The sequence below is a fragment of the Trachypithecus francoisi genome, unplaced genomic scaffold (genome assembly GCF_009764315.1).
Source record: "Trachypithecus francoisi isolate TF-2019V2 unplaced genomic scaffold, Tfra_2.0 Contig01579, whole genome shotgun sequence".
In the NCBI taxonomy this organism is placed as follows: domain Eukaryota; kingdom Metazoa; phylum Chordata; class Mammalia; order Primates; family Cercopithecidae; genus Trachypithecus; species Trachypithecus francoisi.
In genome coordinates this window covers 30,391,080-30,404,403 of record NW_022681442.1, presented here as the reverse complement: position 1 = coordinate 30,404,403, position 13,324 = coordinate 30,391,080, and positions in this window count along the sequence as shown.

The window sequence follows — 13,324 nt, the reverse complement described above, 5'->3', positions numbered from 1 at the left end:
AAACACCTGGAGAGGAGAATAATCACTGGAGGGGGAGGGGGTGACCCACTCCCATGCCAGCACCCTTCACCTGCCTTAACCCTTTGTTCCCTGGACAGTAACCAAGGTTTCCCCGTTTCATCCTTCCCACCTAGTCCCATAAAGAAACAGCAGCTCTGGCAGCTGCTCAGCCATTTGGTGCAATGGGATTTGAATAAACAAACCAGGGACAGTGAGGTCTCCAGAAGTCCATAGTCAAGGGCTAAGACCCCTAGAGGCTCCCAGTCCTGCCACAGCATGAAGTTCTTACTTTGGCAAATTGTGGGAGCATTGGTTGATCATTTACTTGGTGATCTGTGCTAAACACTTTATAAAGGACACCACCTTATCTGATCCTCACAACAACCCCACAAGGTAGGTATTATTGTTGTTCCCAATTTTCGGATGAGGAAACGGGCCACACAAGTTACACGACATGCCCAAGTTCATACTAGCTAAGAAGTGACAGAATCAGGCTAGGCACAGTGGCTCACGCCTGTAATCCCAGCACTTTGGGAGGCCGAGGCAGGCGGATCACCTGAGGTCAGGAGTTCGAGACCAGCCTGGCCAATATGGTGAAACCTCTGTCTCTACTAAAAATACAAAAAAATTAGCCAGGCATGGTGGCGTATGCCTATAGGCCCAGCTACTTGGGAAGCTGAGGCAGGAGAATCACTTGAACCTGGGAAGCAGAGGTTGCAGTAAGCAACCATTGCACTCCAGCCTGGGCAACAGAGCAAGACTCCGTCTCAAAAAAAAAGAAAAAAGAAGTGACAGAATCAGGCTTCAAACTCAGGACTCTGTTTGCAGAACCTACAACTTAACCATTTTGCTAAGCCATCTGTGTGGATCTCTCTCGGTTGTTACTGGAGTCTAGTTAAACATGTAGGCTTAGTTCTGGGATCCTTTGGCCCTCAATCTCCCAGGTTACAGAATGGGCCTGCCGTGGCCTCTCATCTCATATCAGAGCCGGCTGGAAAGAAAGGACACGGGTGAAGGCAAGCCCAGTCTAGCTCTGCGGAGGCCAGCAGAGGGGGCTACTGTCCTGAGGTCAAGTGGCAGGAGAGGGAAGCTTGGAGAGGCCCATCTCAGGATAGTGGAGGTGCTGATTATCCTTTAGTGGTGGGCACCTACCCATGCAGCCCCCCTGGACATCTATGGGCTAGCACCTCCAGCAGGGGGTGTCCCTCCAGGGAGATTATCCTGTATTGGTGGGCACCTCCCTGTGCAGCCCCACTGGACATCTATAGGCTAGCAGCTCTAGCAGGGGCTGTCCCTCCAGGGAGACGGGGCAAAGCTAGCAGCACTGAACTGTCCTAAGTGTGCTGGGCTCTGCAGAGGGCCTTCCTGTCCTACGCCCCCTCAGCCCTACCTAGAAAGAACCTATCTCACTGCTCCATCAGTCCCACACCAGGATTCCCAAACCCCCAAGCTGGCCCCTTCCCTGCCTCTACTCCATACCACACTCCAACCTCTCAGTGTCTTCTAACCACCCCCTTATCTTGTCTAAGGTGTGACTAAGTCTTTATTTACCTTAATTCTGCTAACACCAAGAGGGAGACTTTTCCAAAGGCTCTGTACTACAAAACTGAAGGAAAGACTAGGAGAGCTAACACTTACATTACCATGGCCAGGCCCTGTTCTAAGGACTTTTCCAAAGATTTGCACAACAATCCTAAGAGGTGGGTACCCCTATCTTACAGATGGAGGAAAGGAGGGCCTGAGAATTCATAAACTTTAGCTGGCGAATGGTACAGCTGGGATTTTGATCTAGGCAGTATATGCTTATGCAACACTACTTTCGGCAAAGCAAAAAAAAAAAAAAAGTTTAAAGTCTTTATTTAAGTTCTTTGTTCCACATTAGACTGTAGGCTCTCCAAGGGCTTTCTTGCCCATTATGGCATTCCCGCAGGGTGAGGCAAAGTGGGACAACCATAAATGTGCACCAAAGGGATTCCAAGACAACTAAAGGCCTCCAAGGACTGCCTGACACACCCCAGTGGGCACAGAGGACATAATCCTTCCCCTTGCCTCAGCCATGGCTAGCATGGGTGCTAGACTCAGCCACACTGACTGCTGGCCACAAGCAGGCTCAGCTGAATCCAGAGCCAGGTCCAATGAGATCCTCCAGCCCTTCCAGAACTCTTGCATCTTCTCATTGGTCTCCCTTGACCCTATAGGTTCTGACCCAGTCATGGCCCCCTCAGCTCATCCTTATAGCCCCTCAAGTGACTGCACCACCTGTCTCCAAAGACTAGCCACACTTCATGAGGGCCCTCATGGTCATGCCCTTCAGAGGCCGCTACTCCTCAAGCCCAGTGCTCTCCTGCTATCATGAAGCATATTTGTGGTTAGGGCTGGCCCTGCCTTTCAGAAGTTCAGCCCCCTCGCCCAGCAACCTGGTTTCAAGTTGTCCTAAGGACAAGTGCCCTGGCCCCAGGAGCCACTCTGCTTCACACCTGCCCCCTGCCCACAGCTGACCAAAGACTTTCCTTTGCCACTCTCTCAATACAAGCCCTCTATTGCTCCCATTCCTGACATGAGTTTCCTCCAAATCCCCACACTGCCTCCTGTGACCCACTTAAGAGTCCTAACTCTCTGGACTTAAAATAGAAAACACTAAACACAAGCTTTTATACTTCCCGCTACCAGTGGAATAAAGGTTGCATCTTTAGCGAAAACAACATAACCACCTACTAATAATAACAGTTGCCCACCACTTCAAAATGGGTGGCCATTGATTTGGGTTGAGCTCTCCCCAACCCACTTCCTACCTGTCCCCAGGCTGTGGGTCTCTCGGGATGTGTGACGTGTATGGCTGTGTGCTGTGTGTTTTTGCCTTCTTGGGAAAAACTCCAAAGTGACTGCTTGCCCTGGGCTCTTCTATAATCTGGGGCATTGATCAGGGCCCACTGATAGCTGATTGTTTTCACACGTGACTCGGTCACATTCCTCTAATCTCCATCCTTCTGCTCGGTTTGCATGACAAGAAGTGGCCTTAGTGGAGAGAGGTCGCTCACCTCTGACCAGGATATAATTGGAAAAAGAAGGTCATTGCCGCCTTCGCTTCTAGGGCAGATCAGCTTCGTTCCATTTGTGTCACGAGCTCTTGCCAGCACACACTCTCAATGACATGGAGACAATAGCTGTTCCCCACAATGGAGCCCACAGAGATGTGCTCAATACAACACAAACACACTCCAGGATCCGCACTCACTCTCATCAGGACAGGCATGTACGATGACACACACACAATAGGTGCTCTCAGTAAACGCTGATGATAACATCAATGATACACCGGATGATGCGTACCCAGTGACATCCGCACACACAAAAAAATGCACAAAGCAATGCTTACCCAGTGGCGCAGGTACCCAGCAACATATACACGCAGCGACACACAGACACATTCATGAGGGTAAATAGCCCAGGCTGAGCTACCACGTCCAACATGAAAAAATATGTGACATTTTTCAGTGTGCCTGCTTGGCAGATAGCCCATTAGATCTTGTACTATTATTGATCCACTCGGAGCCAAAGCTGACAGTGCCCCACTCCTGGTCTCCCCATGTTCCCATTCCTAGTGCCCCCCCCTCCAGGCAGTTTCTTCAGGTAATGTTCATGTGGGACTCTGTATCAGCGTTATCTGGGGAGCTCTGACACCGGGCATGCTTCCAGAAAGCACTACCTGTACATACAAGCTCCTTACAATGCACGCGTGCGGGTAAACACGCTTATGTTAAAAATCTCCCTCAAGTAATTCTGCTATCCTCCCAGGTCGAGAACACTGAGCTGTCATCACCAGGCTCCCCTCTCCAGGGTGGCAGAACTTGCCCGTTGAGGGTGTTGGGCTGTATTTTATTTTCTAACTTAGTCTGGGAAGGGATGAGGCCCCAGAGCTGAGAAAAGGACAGTCAATGGCCAGGAACCGAATGAGTTAAAACCGGGCCCTATAGCCTTGATCCCTGGCGACCCTGGCTGGCCTCCTTAGCGCCCGCGCAGCCAGCACAGAAGGACGCTTCGCGCAGGACGTCCCGGAGACTTGCCCACGCTCCCCAGCCGGGCAGCGAAAGCCCAGATCTCCCAGCGCCTCCACGCCGCGTCGGCCGCGGCCTTGGGGGTCTTCCGGGGACAGTGGTCAGCCCTGGGCCTGGTAATCCAGCCTTTGGACGCTTCCCCGGGGCTCTAGGATCCCAGGGCGCCAGGACCAACACCAGGAAAGCCAGAAGATTCCTTCCTTTGGGGCAGGAGCTGGGGCAGTCGCCCTACGCCCACCCTGCCACGCGGAAGACCTCCAGGAGAGGGCAGAGGGCGCCGGGCAGGGACCAATCTTCGGCGGCGACCGGTCACTCGCGCCCGAGCGAGGAGACCCTGAGATCCGCGGGGAGAGCACAGGGTCGCGCCGCCCTCTGGCGGCTCAATGACAGAGTTGAGGCCCGGGCGGCTGGCGGCTGCGGGGTCTGGCAGCTCCAGGAAAGGCTCCCCCTTGTGAACAGACTCCCCTACGAGGACTGTACTGTCCTGTTTCTGCCCTCCCGCTCCCGCTCTCCTTCTCTCCCCTTCTTTATTTTCTCTCGTCCTCCTCCCCCTACTTCTTCCACTCTTCCTGCCCTTCCCCCCTCCCCGTCCTCACTCCCTTTCCCACCCCCGTTCCTTTCTCTCGTCCTTCGCCCACCCCCTCCCGCCCCCGCGGGGCAGCGCCTCGGTGCGCCCGCTTGGCAGTTAGCCCATTAGATCTCTTACTATTGATCCGCTTCTGAGCAAAAGCTGACAGCACCCCCCCTTCCGGGCTCCCCACGTTCCCATTCCTCGCGCCCCCCTCCAGGCAGTCCTGGCCTGCGCCTCCTCCCACCCCCCACGCGGGCCGCACCGAAGTCTCGCCCTCACGAAGGACAAGAACAAATGTAATTAAAGCAACTGGCAAGGGGGGTGCGTCCCCACCAACGCGGGCACGAGCTAGGGTCCCAGCGGCCGGTCGCGGGCCTGCCACCTCCCTCCCCCGTCCCCGCCCCCTGGAGCAGGAGCATTTGGGTTGAGCTGCGCCTGTCCTATAAATCCACATGTAATTCTCGCCTTTCCTGTTCAGCTAAGGAAAATAAACGTGTAAGGCTGTTTCTGGGAACCCAGCTCGGGGACCGCTCTAAATTCTCCTCTTATTGAGTCGGGGCTGGAAATCATTCAGCTCGGCGGCGCGCCCCAGAACCACCCCCAACCCCCTCTCCGGCTCGCGCCCGCGCCCGCCGCGCACACGCATGCGCGCACACGGAAGGCAGGCTCAGGGTATATAAATATCTCCAGCTCTCCCCATAGCTGGGCAGATTTATTCCGCTGCCAAGCCTGCAGAAAATTGACTTGTTCATGGAGGCGGCTATTGACACATCACCGGGGGGAGGGTTAGGGGAGAAAGCAGTGGAGCCGGCGCCCCTCCATTATACGTTAATGTAATCAGCAGTGTGCGAAATGACTGCGCGGAAAATAGCATCACTGACATTTATATTAGAGGATATTGATGGCAGGAGCTGTGACCGCATCACTCTGCCTCCCGTTTCCACGGATTGACACAGGAGCCTCTTGTTGGCTCCATCCACGCTCGCCTCCCCTCCCCCTCCCCCTCCCCCTCCCGCCCTCTCTCTGTCTCCACCCACTCTGTGTCTCTCCAGCTCTCCCCCTCTCCTCGCCTTACCCCCACCCTCCCTGTTCACTCTTTGATCACTCATTTTCCAAATAATTCTTGAGCACCTACTGGGTGCCAGGCGCAAGGGTCTCTCCCTGTGCCTCCTCTCCCTAGGTTTCTCCCTCCCCCTCTCCCCCACCATGCCCTTGCCCTCTTTCTCCCTCCTCCCCAGCTCTACCTCTCCCCTCCCCCTGCCTTGGCTCGATGGCTGGACCGCTGCTGTCACAGCAGATAGATAATTGAAAAATGGGCCTCACCTTTGCAGCCAGCAGGAGTGGTTCAGGCAGTTACCGCCGGGGTTACCTACTCCATCTCAGGCCCAGGCTCCAAAAGAGATTCTGAGGAAATTGGATTTTACATGGATGTTTTATTCGAGCAGAGGCTTTAGTGTATATAAATACAGGCGAGGAGGCCTTGGCGGCAAGGATGAGTGAGGACAGACAATCCCGCCTGGGGCCTCCAGGCTCAGCGGAGGCAGGCGGGCCATGTGCTCAGCTCCGGGTCCCAGACCTGGACATTAGCGCATTCCCCCTTATCATCTGGGACTGAAAGAGGTTAATGCTTCTGAACAGCTCCTCAAAAGCTGTCTTGGGAATAAAAAAGTGTGTGGTTGCTGAGAACTCAGGACAGTATACTGAGAAAAGAAGGAAATACACTGGAGAAGTCTGAGGACTGATTTTTTTTTTTTTTTTTTTTTTTTTTTTTGAGACAGAGTTTCACTCTTGTTGCTCAGGCTGGAGTGCAATGGCATGGTCTCTGCTCACTGCAACCTCCGCCTCCCGGGTTCAAGAGATTCTCCTGCCTCAGCCTCCCGAGTAACTGGGATTACAGGCACGTGCCACCACACTCGGCTAATTTTGTATTTTTAGTAGAGACGGGGTTTCTTTTTTTTTCTTTTCTTTTTTTTTTTTTGAGACGGAGGCTCGCTCTGTCGCCCAGGCTGGAGTGCAGTGGCGCGATCTCAGCTCACTGCAAGCTCCGCCTCCCGGGTTCACGCCATTCTCCTGCCTCAGCCTCCTGAGTAGCTGGGACTACAGGTGCCCACCACCACTCCCGGCTAATTTTTTGTATTTTTAGTAGAGACGGGGTTTCACCGTGGTCTCGATCTCCTGACCTTGTGATCCGCCCGCCTCGGCCTCCCAAAGTGCTGGGATTACAGGCGTGAGCCACTGCGCCCGGCCCAAGACGGGGTTTCTCCATGTTGGTCAGCCTGGTCCCGAACTCCTGACCTCAGGTGATCCACCTGCCTCAGCCTCCCAAAGTGCTGTGATTGCAGGTGTGAGCCACAGTGCCCGGCTGAGGACTGATTCTTTCAATAAATATTTATTGAACCTTTAACTTTTGAAGTGTTGAGTTTGAGGCACAGGAGTGAGTAAGTTATGGCTGCTGCCTTCAAGAACAGTCTAATAGTTTGGAGAATGACACTGTGGATTTCCTTTTTTTTTTTTTTTTTTTTTTCCAGAGATGAGGGTCTCCCTATGTTGCCCAGGCTGGACTCGAACTCCTGGTCCAAAGCAATTTTCTTGTCTCAGCCTCCCATCTAGGGTTTCTGGTTATGGATAAGGAATGGGAGAGTGAGAAAGCAGATGCTGAGATTGCTTTTCTAGGGCGTGACCAGCTGGGGAGCTTGAATGAAGAGGCAGAAGGGAAAGTGGTCGGACTGGGGAGATAAAGGACCTAACTCTCCAGTCCGCTCTCTGAGCCTGGTTAGCAAAGCATCTAGAGAACTTGGACAATGGTGGACAATGAATCTATAGGCAGGATCACATCCTGGTGAGATTCTCTGGAGGGCCAGGATGAAGGATCATTGAAGACCAAGGTGAGGCCCTCCAGAGAGAACAGGTAGCAGGTGGGAAGAGGGCCTTTGTGGGAGGCCTAAATTGAAGGCACTTGGGCAAATGAGGGGCATCAGAAGACCAGGGAGATGGGATGTGGCTGTGGAGTGTGAGGAGGCAATGCCTGGGGACCTAGGATAAAGATTCTTTTGGCTGGGCATAGTGGCTCACGCCTATAATCCCAGCACTTTGGGAGGCCAAGGAGAGTGGATCACCTGATGTCATGAGTTCGAGACCAGCCTGGCTTACATGGTGAATCCCGTTTCTACTAAAAATACAAAAATTAGCCGGGCATGGTGGCACACACCTGTAATCCCAGCTACTCAGGAGGTCGAGGCAGGAGAATCGCTTGAACCTGGGAGGCGGAGGTTGCAGTGAGCTGAGATCCTACCACTGCAGTCCAGCTGGGCAACAAGAGCAAAACTCCGTCTAAAAAAAAAAAAAAAAAAAAGATTCTTCCAGGGCCTGAATGTCCCCTACCCCACAGGAAGGTCTACATTTCATTCCTGGGCAGGGTCTTTTCTGTGCCCTGTTTGATCTCTGATTAGAGTCTATGTGGCTGACAGGTGCAGTGCAAATCATTTCTGTTCCTTGGAAGGAGAGTCATGAGCCATCCCATGATTACAGGACTGCAATGAAGGTGAGTGGACCCAGGCTCAGACTGCTCACTGAAGGGGTAGGGGCTTCTTCTGAGCTCAGAGAAGAGACAACAGCTGCCTTATCCCAGCCACATCACTGAAAGCTGGACTGTTCCTCCCGCAGAGCAACATTACAAAAACCCCCTTGTCCTCTGCCACATTGTTATACTGTTACATCATCAGCCTTTGGGGGCAGGACAGGTGCTGGATAGATGATGGCCATCCCTCCAGCTGCCCCACACACATCCCAGGCACTCCCAGATGGCACACTGGGAACTCCAGTCCAGCTGTAGGATGGGAGTATTCTGGGGTAACTGGACTCCCTCTCGGAACTCTCCCTGTCTGACTGCCATCAGCATCTTCCCTCTCACCTACAGATTTCATTCATCCTAACAGCTCAGTGGAAAGGGAGTCCCTTTCCAGCCATCAGGGAGCCAGAACACTCCGACTTACCTTAGTTACCTGTGCCACCTCCTTCCCTTTGCCCTCAGTGAACCACAGGAACTCATGTCCTCACTATCTGTCTCCCAAATCAATTCCTGTATTTGTCTTCCTTTCCTCGCGACTCATTTGAAACATGGACCCAGAGATTCTGGTCTTGCTCCTAGCTTAGGACCCTGCTGTGGTGTTTGTTTCCCTCCAAAGTTCATATTGAAACTGAATCCCCAAAGCAATAGTATTAAGAGGTGGGGCCTTTAGGAGGTGCTTCGGTCATGCCCTCACAAATAATATTAGTGCCCTCATAAAAGGGCTTGAGGGAGTTGTTTGCCACTTTTCCCTCTTCTGTCGTGTGAGAATGCAGCAAGAGGTGCCAACTACGAAGCAGAGAGATATCCTTTACCAGACACCAAATCTCCTGGCCCCTTGACCTTGGACTTTCCACCTCCAGAACTGTGAAAAACAAATTCCTATTATTATTATATTATTATTATTATTATTACAGAATCTCACTCTGTAACCCAGGCTGGAGTGCAGCGGCGTAGTCTCAGCTCACTGCAACCTCCACCTCCTGGCCTCAAGCAAAACTTCCACCTCAACCTCCCGAGTAGCTGGGACTACAGGCACCTGCTACCACAGCTGGCTAATTTTTTTGTACTTTTTGTAGAGATGGGCTTCACCATGTTGCTCAGGCTGGCCTCAAATTCCTGGGCTCAAGCAATCCTCCCACCTTGGCCTCCCAAAGTACTTGGATTACAAGCATGCGTCACCACGCCTGGCCTGAATTTCTATTATTTATAAATTATTCAGTGTCAGGTATTTTGTTATGGCTGCAGAAATGGATTAAGACAGACCCCTTGAACAGGCTGGTGGTGAGAATATGAGTGCATGCACATGTGCTCCCTTGAGCATTGCATACGCAGGGAATAAGGGACACCATTCAAAGAACCGCACTTGTCTCACCTTGCCAATCAATTTAGGAAATTGACATTCATTAGAAAAATAAAGGAGCAGCCAGGGAAGTGGCTTCCCACAGCGGGAAGGACGCCTCTCAAGGCTTTATGAAGGTGGGCTTCTGGGGAGTCATTCCTCCAGGATCATCTGCCCGATAAGCCATCAGAGACTCAGAGAAATGGGGGGTTGAAGGTACTGGAAAACGGAGCCACATGTAATTCAACCATTTCTTGAGATTCGGAGTCTGTCCTTTCCCTCTCCCTATGTAGAGGCCAGGTAGAGGTAGGGCGCAAAGGAGAATGAACCTTTGAAAGGTAGCTGCTCTGCTTCTGGGGGGCAAAGGAAGCCAGCAGGAGTTGGGAAGTTAAGGTCTAGGTTGAGAAGCCAAACTTGGCAGAGGAGTGTTTCCAACATTAGCAACAAAGCCAATCTTAGCTGTCTGACTGAGGTGAAAGTCACTTCACCACTCTGGGCTTCAGGTTCCTCAATTGTAAAATGAGAAAAAAATAGTTTTATTTCCATTCTAGTTTCTGTGATTCTAAATGATGGGTGAGTATGATTGGAGAGCCCAGGTTTAGGATGAAAGAAGGAATTTCAGGGCTGAAGATCCAGATTCTTCCAAGAGGGATGAAGAGAGGTAATTGCAGGGCCAGTGGGGCCTGACATTCCTCAGAAGACTGTTGGTGGCTGGGAACCTGCCAGGGCCAGGACAAAATCAGCCTGGCCCTGGGGCAGAGAGAAGGCAGGGGTGAATCTAGAAAGCATGCTACCTAAATTGTCTCAAACTCAGACTCTTTGCTCAGAATGTAGCTCACACAGCCCAGAGATCATGGGTAGAAACTCCAAGTGGCCAGGTGTCCATCAACCCAAGCAACAGAAAATCTGTGCACTCTCACATTCTGTGCTTTAGAAGGGAATGAGTGCTTTAGAAGGAATGAGAAGGTGAGGGTCTTTGCTTTGTTTCCCCAGAGTTTCCTAATACCGTTTCCTGCTTGAGAAATGTTAGCATCACCTTGGCTGTTAGGATGGAGAAGGGATCAAGGCGCCCCTAGTGGTGGAGACTGGTGGTTGGCAGAGGCGGCACCCCCTCAAGACTTACTAGAGGAGCACGGAATAAAATGTGAAGCAGTTGGAGGGAAGCCGAGGGGCACAGAGCCTAATGGAGGCAATCCCTCTGCCCTGTCTTGACTCAGGGCAAGATGAAACGGCAGGTGGCCAGGGAGAGTTAGAGCAGAAAGCTGACTTGGAGGATAAATCCCTGGAGGGAAAAGACTAGAAGCCCAGAGCACAGGCAGCCAGCAGGCAGCAGGCAGGAGAGGAGAGGTGACAAGGGAGGGAAGATATCCCTTTCCACGGATGTGCCTTGGCCCCTGCCCAGGCAAAGAGGGGCAGATTTTCCGTCTTGTCCCAAGCCCCTGCATCTGCCACCTTGTTTACCTCCTGCCTATTTATAGTTGCAAATTCCAAGCCTGGCATGGGACTCTGCGATTTATATGACTATAAACCTTCAAAGGGCACTGAGGGCTGGCAGGGAATGGATAAAGACAGGGGCAGTCCTCCCAAGGTCAAAATACTCAATCTCCCACCCCCACTAACCTGATATCTTACCTACTGACAACAGGTTGTAAGGCAAGGCTCAGGTAAATAAGAAAATGGGTAGGAAGCCACAGTTGCTGCTGACTCTTCCTACCCTAAGCTTGTCCAGTTTAGGATTTAGAGCAAGGCAGAGCGTGTCCTGGGTCCTGGAACATGGTGGTGGAAAACAAGAAAGAAAAAAAAATAGAGCAAGACAGAGAGAACCTGTTTTAGTCTCCCTGGCCCCTTTTGGGAGGGGGTAGGGAAGCTCAGTGTGGGAGAGTGGATCTCATCAAGGACAATTGAATTTGGAGAGAGTGGGTGAGTCCAGGCTTTCGAGGGAGAGGAGAAATGGGGATCAGCAGCCCAACTCCCACCTACCCTGTCCACTTAACAGGAGAGGGGAAGAAGAATGAGACCTGGAGCACTCCTGGCCTCTGGCTTCCTTCTGGGGGTGTTTTTGGAGGCCTGAGTGGCTCACCTCTTATTCAGAACAGGGTACACTGGTTTACCCAATGCCTGGGTGCCCAGTCACCATAGAATTCTGCTAGCACAGCTCATAGGCCAGATCCTTGCCTTTAGAGGCACCCCCTCCTCGGCCTCTGGATGGCCCTCTGCTTCAATTCATCTCCCTCTCTATTTTCTCTTGACCTCCAGCCCCCCATGTGTAGTCACCTTACTGCTCCCCACAAAGTGCCCCTTGCTTTGCCCCTGCGCCCTCAGCTGACTATTACAACCTCCTACTCTGCTCTTCCCCACAAGCCCACCACACTGGTCCCCACTCCATGATTTGTCATATGTAGCTCAGCTCTGTGTGTGTGTGTGTGCGTGCTCACGCGCGTACACATGCATGCATGTGTAAGAATGTGCCAAACAGTTATGAACATGAAGGAGGGGGGAACCCAGAATGGCTTTCTCCTTGACTTTTTTGTTATTTTCCCATCAACCTCCAGTCTGCTAGACTAAGTCTAAGGACTTAGGGATGGGAAATGTCTCTCTTAGAGTCCATGTGACCCACTGGCCATTTCTGACCCTCTTTTACAGCCCCCCCCCCCATCTGGGGTCTCAAGCCCCTCACCACTAGACTAAGCCTGGTGAGAGGCAGACAGAGCTGAGGGTCAGGGATTGCTCAGTTGGGATCAGTCCTCTGGCAGGGGAGGGCACTCAGTCAACAGAGACTCCCACCTGGCTTTGGGCTTGGTCCTGGCCCTAGGTAAAGTCATATAGGGAAAGGAGGAGGCCACAGGGCATGAGCCAATTCTTGGTCTTCTCCTCTCTCCTACCTTCCCAGCCAAGCCTATCCTTGGGGGCAGGGATGCAAATGAGTAAGCCAAGTCAAAGTCCCTTCCTTCTCTAAGAAGACAGACAGAGAATAGAGAAGATGTCAGAGAGCCCCTTTTGCTCACCAACTAGTCTTTTTTTTTTTTTTTAAGAGATAGGTTCTCGCTCTGTCCCCCAGGCTAGAGTGCAGCAGCATGATCATAGCTCACTGCAGCCTCTGCCTCCTGCGCTCAAGCAATCCTTCTGCCTGAGCCTCTTGACTAGCTAGAACTACAGGTATGCACCGCCACATCTGGCTAATTTTTTCTTTTCTTCTTCTTCTTTTTTTTTGTAGAAACAGGATCTCACTATGTTGATCTGGCTGGTCTTGAACTTGTGGCCTCAAGCAATCTGCACACCTCAGCCTTCCAAAGTACTGGGCTTACAGGCATAAGCCACTACACCAGACTCATAGTGTATTTTTTATCTAGTGCTTTCTCTGTGGTGGAAGAGGGGGTATCAGGAGGCATTGTCAGTTGTAAAGATGGTGTCTGGGATACTTTTATTATTATTTTTATTATTATTTGTTTTGAGACAGAGTCTTGCTCTGTCACTCAGGCTGGAGTGCAGTGGCACAATCTCAGCTCACTGCAACCTCTGCCTCCTGGGTTCAAGCAATTCTCCTGCCTCAGCCTCCTGAATAGCTGGGATTACAGGCATGTGCCACCACACCCAGCTACTTTTTGTATTTTTAGTAGAGATAGGATTTCACCATGTTGGCCAGGCTGGTCTCAAACTCCTGATGTCAGGTGATCCACCCACCTCGGCCTCCCAAAGTGCTGGGATTATAGGTATGAGCCACCTCACCCAGCTTGGAATACTTAACTTTATATGCCAACTTGACTGGGCTAAGGGATGCCCAGATAGCTGGG